Source organism: Solanum stenotomum, chromosome 1, assembly GCF_019186545.1.
Source record: "Solanum stenotomum isolate F172 chromosome 1, ASM1918654v1, whole genome shotgun sequence".
In the NCBI taxonomy this organism is placed as follows: Eukaryota; Viridiplantae; Streptophyta; class Magnoliopsida; order Solanales; family Solanaceae; genus Solanum; species Solanum stenotomum.
This window is the reverse complement of record NC_064282.1, coordinates 73,592,282-73,599,749: the sequence shown is the minus strand read 5'-3', so window position 1 is coordinate 73,599,749 and position 7,468 is coordinate 73,592,282. Positions and strand designations below refer to the sequence as shown.

The window sequence follows — 7,468 nt, the reverse complement described above, 5'->3', positions numbered from 1 at the left end:
GGGATAGAAATGGGACAAGTATCAGGTTCCAAATCAATACATAAATCTATATCTCTATCCGGAGGCATACCAGGTAAATTAGTAGGAAACACTTCTCTAAATTCTGACACCATAGGAATAGACTTAATAGATGGAGTCTCAACCTCAACATCCCTAATATGAGCCAGATAAGCCAAACAACCCTGCCCTACATGTTTTCTAGCCCGAATGGAGGAAATAATCTTAGCTTGTTTAGACTTGTACACCCTTTCCGACTCTAAATTTTCTCTTCTTGGAATTTCTAGAGTCACAGACTTAGTGTTACAATTAAGCACAACATAATAGGGGACAACCAAGTCATGCCTAAGATTATGTCAAAGTCAATCATAACCAATATCACCAAATCAGCCCAAGTCTGAAAACCCATAAATAAAATAGGACAAGCACAATAGATATGAGTGACTATGACATACTTTCTAACTAGGGTAGAAACATGGATGGGGGCATCAAGTATATCACAAATCATAGAAAATGGTGCTGCACATCGCACATATACATATGAATAAGTAGAACCCGGATCAAATAACACATTAGCCACATGGTCATAGACAAGAATAGTATGTGTGATCACCGTGTCAGACACATCTGCCTCATTCTTGCCTGGAAAGCGGTAACAATAAGCCCTATCATCTTTATGAGCTACTTCTTTGCCTGGTTGAGCTACACCTTTGCATGCGTTACTACTTCCCCTACCCCAATGGCCTCGCTGATTACCTCCTTGCCCATCTTATGAACGTCCTCTACCATTATTACCATTTCCCGCAGGTACCACTGCTATAGTCTGTTGTTGTGCGGAATCTAACACTCGTGTGTGGGGAAAATCTCTCCTCATATGACTAGGTTCTCCACAATTGTAGCAAGTACGATCAAAATATGGTCTGTCTCCTATCAAAAGTGCGACTCCCAGGCTATTCAGAATCAAATTATAAGGTGACATTTTTGAGTAATTACCTGTAGAGGCGTGCATGGCGGACTGAATTGGTCTGGCTGCAAGTGTTGGCCTCACTACCCCTTTTTGGGTAAGAGCTGGTGAATCCACAATTGGGACTCATTTACAGCTTTATTTTAACAGAATTAGTGTCCTCAAATGCATGTTATGTGTCAATAAATTATGTAAAGCCTTGAATTGGAGATATTTGGAATTAGGAATGATGCATGGACACTATTGATCAAAAAGGGAACACAACAAGCTAAAGGAATGAAGAAATGAAGACCTGATAATCGCTGATGTCATTCAGCGAATCGCCTAATCGCCAATGTCATTCGGCGAATCGCCAAATCGCCAAAATACCACCTAAAGTTACAAAATGTTGGAGCTAAAATGGGGGTGTATTCGGTGAGCAACAATTATATTTGGTGTACCGCTGATCTAGTCAACGAAGGACAACCAGGTCGCCAAAAGTGTTGAAGAAGATTCAAGCAAGTGCTGAAGGGTGAGATGGAAGGACAAAGGGTGAATCGCAAAGTTATTCGGTGATCCCAACCTGGTTCGCCTAAAGTTACAGAAGCAAGACCAAGAAAAAGCGAAAAATGAAGGCGAGATGAAGAAGAATCGGCGAATCTCCGATCTGTTGGCGACACCCAACTTACCTCGCCAAGTGATCATAAGAAGTGACACTTCAGACTTGTTTAAATTAGTTTTGTCTAGACAGAGAAATGTATTCAGAAATGTGAGGAAGAAATTACTTAGAGAGAACACTACCAAAGGCTTTTCCTAGTGATTTTAGCAAAATTTTCTGAGAGATTTTATAATAAAGAAGATTTTTAGTTGATTTCCAGAGATAATTCTCATTTGTACCCAACTATGAGAGTGATAATGGATTTTGATTTTCTTATTTTTGAGATGACTGGATAAAACTCTTCACTTGGGGTTTTTATCATGAAGCCAATTGTTGAAGTCTTACTTAGTGGGTGTTCCTTAATTTTAAATAATGGTGTTAGTTTGAAGTGGGTCTAAGTTGTTGCTGTGTTTTGAGGTTGAATTGCATGATTTCGTGTAGCAATTTCAGTGTTGTACACTTCCTTGAGAGAGAGGTGTAGAACCAAAGTGGCAATCTTAGCATCTTTAGTAGTGGGTTTCCTTGGTTTCAGCTCGAGATAGTGAAAACAAGTGATCCATCCTTTGTATCCAGATCAAGAGAGTGGATTTGATGAGGGCAAAGAGTTGGGCATCTTTTGATTGGTGTTGAAGTTCGAGAGAATTCAACATAGAAAAGGTAATTGTTCGAGAAAAGTTACTTTATATATAGTTCGACCTACCCACAACAAATTACCCCATTATGTGCATTAATATTTATCCATTTAGTTGAGATTCAATAATTGGTTGATTAATTCCCCAAGCTTTACTCTACTAATTGATTGTTTGTGTTGAAGTGTAAATTTGGATTGATACTTAAAGCCCTAAATTTGAGGTTTGAACATGAATTGTGCAAGAATTGTTTGATTGGGGAGGTTGTCATTTTACTTTTATCATTGAATTTGAAGGAAGTACTACTCCTTGTGGGATCGACCCCAACTCATTAGTCTGGTTATATTACTATTAAACGATTGTGGACACTTAGTATTGGATGAAGCGTTCGGATACGTCAGTCAAAATGGCGCTGCTGCCGGGGAGTAGCATTACTTAAAGTTCTTTGATTGAAGAGTTGACACTCTCAAATTTGTTGGTTGTAGTTGATTTAGTTTGGCTGCTTTGTTTAAGTGTTGGTTGGACTACGTAAAAGTGAACATGAATGAGGAAGAGATGAATGATAGATAAGAAGGTCATCGAGATGGTATAGATGACATCAATAGTGTCTATAACCCAGCTCAATCGGATGGAATGGGTTTCATTTGCATCCCACAAACTGATGAGAATGTGATGGTTGAAGTCACTAGCACAACTCTTCATCTACTCCAAATGAGGGGACTATATGGAGGGCTAGATCACGAAGACCCACATGAGCATGTGAGAAACTTTACAGAGGTTTGCAACCCTTTTTAATTCAAAAATGTGTCACAAGAATCAATTCGGCTACGGTTATTTCCACTGTCCTTAACGGGAGAAGCTAATGAGTGGTTAACCGAGTTACCAAACAATTCCATCACATCATGGGAGGAGCTGGTTATAGCATTTAACACAAGGTTCTTTCCTCGATCAGGAATGATAAAACTTAGAGACGAAATTCAAAATTTCCAGCGACGGGATGGGGAACCCATCCATGAAACGTGGGTGAGATTCAAGAAGCTTCTACTTAAATGCCCAACTCATGGGCTACCAAACAATTTGTTACTTCAATATTTTTACCAAAGTCTTCATTCGGTTAATGAAGGAGCGGCTGATCAATTGGTATGAGGAGGAATAATGTTACAATCATTTGAGGTAGCTTCATTTCTTCCTGATGAAATGACTAGAATAAACCAAGCGTAGTACACCCAAGCTGATCAAGTCTCCCCATTTTGTTTTAGATTAACGAAAGAGCAACTTGACAAAGAGAGTGAGAGGGATAAAAACATAAAGAAGATTTTGACCCAAATTGAATTTCTACGAGAACACATAAAGGGGACATGTGGAGTGTTTAGAGTTGAGGAGGATTCTTCTTCCGGTTACTCAAGGAAGGGGGAGAATCAAGGTTGGAACTCCAAGAGATATGAGGAGAGTTTGAACCCATGCTATCTACAGCGAGACGGAAATCAAGGTTGGAACTATATTAAGGGAGAAGAACAAAGGATATACTATCAAGATTGGGCTGAGTAAAATGATTATTGGAGAAGAGAAGATGATCATGAGGAGAACCATACCCATTCAAGTGAAAGTCCAAAGTCAAAGGGGAGTGCAAGAAGTCCTTGGGTGAATGACTTGTTGTCACGCATACTTGACAAAGTTGAATGTTCAGATGATTTGTTGAAAGGGATGAAAGATGACTTTTCATCATTGAACAGTAATGTGAACTCTCATGCCTATGCCATCAAGAAATTTGAAGGACAACTGAGTTTATTATCAGCTCAGTTGAAACTAAAGATAACTATAGAAGATGACGATGGAGGGTTCTCTGTTGTTACTCGTAGCGGAAAGGTGGCAATAGGTAATGTGATGGGAAATGAAGATGATAAAAAACATGAATAAGGTAAAGGCATGGAGGAACAAGAGTTACCTATTCATCAAAACCTTGCCAACGAACCGCAAAAGAAAGTGGAACAACAAGCTCACATTCCAAAAGTCATGCAACCTTTACCCAAAATACCTCCACCATTTGCCCAATGCTTAAAGAAGAAGAATGAAGATGCAAAGTTCAAGAAGTTCTTGTTAGTGTTCAAGACACTATCAATTAACCTCCCCCTTATGGAAGCATTATTAGAAATGTCGGGGTACGCCAAGTTCATGAAAGAGTTGGTCTCAAAGAAGAGGAGTTTGGATTTTGAGGCAATTGAAGTTTCCCATAGTTGCAGTGCAATTATGACTAAGGAACTTATCAAAAAAGAGAACATCCCAGGGCATTCACCATTCCGTGCACCATAGGCATGCTCCAATTCGCTAAAGCTTTATGCGACCTAGGAGCAAGCATCAACTTAATGCCCTATGCGATATACAAATAACTTGGGTTAGGTGAACCGAACAATGAGACTCCTGATGGTAGACCGTTCAATCAAAAATCCCATGGGGATACTTTATGACATCTTGGTGAAGGTCGATCGGTTCATTTTTCCGGCTGATTTTGTTATTTTAGATTGTGAAATATATGCTGAAATTCCCATTATTTTGGGAAGGCCATTTTTAGCAACCGGGAGACCATTGGTGGATATTGAAAGTGGAGAATTGAAGTTTTGGGTGAACGAAGATGTAGTAACCTTTAATATTTGCAAATCCATGAAACACCCAAGTGATATTCATGTGGTGTCTACTGATGTTGTTATAGCTGAGGCGGTAGCTAGTGTAACCCATTTGATGTGCATGAATAAACCACTTGAAGTTGTACTTGCTAATTATGATTCAGGACTATGAGGATGTAGTAGCTACTTTGACAGGTTCAGGAAGGTATTCAAAGACTCCAATCAAGTTGGATATTGACCTAAAAAGTAGAGAGAGTCCTCCTGCAAAGCCATCAACAGAAGAACCACCTAATCTGGAATTGAAAGCACTTCCTTCTCATCTCCAATATGCTTTCTTGGGGGCAAATAACACTTTACCAGTAATCATTGCAGCTGACTTGCTTGAATGGCAGGTGAAATTACTCCTTGAAGTGTTGTGAAAACATATAAAAGCTATAGGATTGATCATTGCTGATATAGTGGGTTTCCCTCCCGGTATTTGTACTCACAAAATCCAGCTTGATAATGAGTGTAAGCCTAGTGTTGAGCATCAGCGGAGATTGAACCCACCAATGCAAAAAGTGGTAAAAAAAGAGATCATCAAGTGTTTGGATGCAGGTGTGATCTACCCTATTGCAGATAACAAATGGGTAAGTCCGGGGCAATGTGTACCGAAAAAAAGAGGTATCACCGTAGTCCCAAATGAAAAAAGGAGTTTGTGCCAACTAGACTGGTGACCAGGTGGAGAATATGGATGTATTATCGAAAGCTAAATTTGTGGACTAAAAAGGATCACTTTCTTATGCCTTTCATGGATCAAATGTTTGACCAGCTATTAGAGAGGGGTTGGTACTACTTTTCAGATGGGTATTCTAGTTACAACCAAATCTCCATCACACCGAAGACCAAGAGAAAACCACCTTCACATGCCATTATGGGACCTTTGCCTTTAAAAGGATGCCCTTCGGGTTATACATTGCTCCGACAACTTTCCAACGTTGCCTGCTATCAATTTTTGCCGACATGGTAGAAGATTCAATGGAGGTATTTATGGATGACTTCTCAATAGTGGGTGATGCCTTTGAGTCATTCTTAGAACACTTAGGACAAGTTCTCCAAAGATGTGTGGAGACGAACTTGATCCTCAACATGGAAAAGTGTCACTTCATGGTAAAAGAAGGAATAGTACTTGGTCACAAGGTGTCGCCAAAAGGGTTGGAGGTTGATAGTGCAAAGGTTGAAGTTATTGAGAAATTTCCACCACCAATTTCGATAAAGGGGGTTCGTAGTTTCTTAGGACATGCCAGTTTCTACCGGAGGTTCATCAAAGACTTCTCAAAGATTGCACATCCTTTATGCAAACTCTTAGAGAAAGACGTGAAATTCCAGTCTGATGATGCTTGTCAGGTGGCTTTCCGATGCTTGAAGGAAAAATTAGTATCGACCCCGGTCATTATCAGTCCTGATTGGTCAGTCGTTTGAAGTAATTTGTGATGCAAGTGGAACGGCATTGGGTGTTGTGCTAGGCAGAAACGCAATAATCTTTTTCACCTAATTTATTACGCAAGCAAGACTCTAAACAGTGCTCAACGTAATTATATCATGACTGAACAAGAGTTACTTGCGGTATTCTATGCATTTGAGAAATTCTAGGCGTACTTGTTAGGCACTAAAGTAATTGTCTACACTGATCATGCTGCACTCTATTACATAATGGCAAAGAAGGATGCAAAACCAAGGTTGATAAGGTGGGTGCTCCTATTTAAATAATTTGACTTTGAGGTCAACGATAGAAGAGGTTGCAAAAATTAGGTGGCTGATCATTTATCTATATTAGAGGGCAAGGAGAATGATGTGCCTGAGGTTGACATTGACGATTCCTTCCTTGATGAACAAGTGTTTGCAATAACTCTCAAACAAACTCCTTGGTATGTAGATTTCGCCAATTACATAGTGTGCGGATTAATGCTAGATGAGCTGAACTTTTACCAACAAAAGATGTTCATGTTCGATGTTCAAAAGTACATTTGGGATGAACCATACTTGTTTCGAGAGTGTGCAGATCATATCGTCAGACGGTGTGTTACGGAAGAAGAGGCGGTGGAAATTCTCCATGCTTGTCATGCTTCACCGGTTAGGGGCCTTCATAGCGGTGTGCGTACAACCACTAAAGTTCTCCAAAGTGAATACTACTGGCCATCCCTCTACAAAGATGCACATGAATTTGTGAAGAAATGCGCCCAATGTCAGAAGAAAGGTGGAGTATCTAAAAGACACGACTTACCCCTTACTGCCGTTTTGGAATTCGAGCTATTTGATGTTTGGGGAATCAATTTCATGGGCCTATTTGTGAGTTCTTTTGGTAATAAGTATATCTTGGTGGCAGTAGATTATGTTTCTAAATTGGTAGAAGCTGTTGCACTTCCAAACAATGAAGGGAGAAATGTGGTTCAGTTTCTAAAACGCTACATCTTTGCTAGATTCGGTACTCCTCGAGCTATTATCAGTGATGGTGGTTCCCACTTTTGCAACAAATGGTTCTTAGCTGCATTGAGTAAGTATGGAGTGAAACACAAAGTAGCGACTCCATATCATCCCCAAACAAGAGGTCAAGTTGAAGTATCAAACTGAGAGATCAAGA

General features: G+C 39.8%; 1 non-coding gene across 1 annotated transcript; it reads right to left on the bottom strand.

Annotated features, from left to right (window-relative positions):
• Positions 1-3,187: 3,187 nt before the first annotated feature.
• LOC125854017 (small nucleolar RNA R71) lies at positions 3,188-3,294 on the bottom strand. The gene has a single exon (XR_007445315.1). It is a non-coding gene; the product is annotated as a small nucleolar RNA R71 (small nucleolar RNA).
• Positions 3,295-7,468: the final 4,174 nt, after the last annotated feature.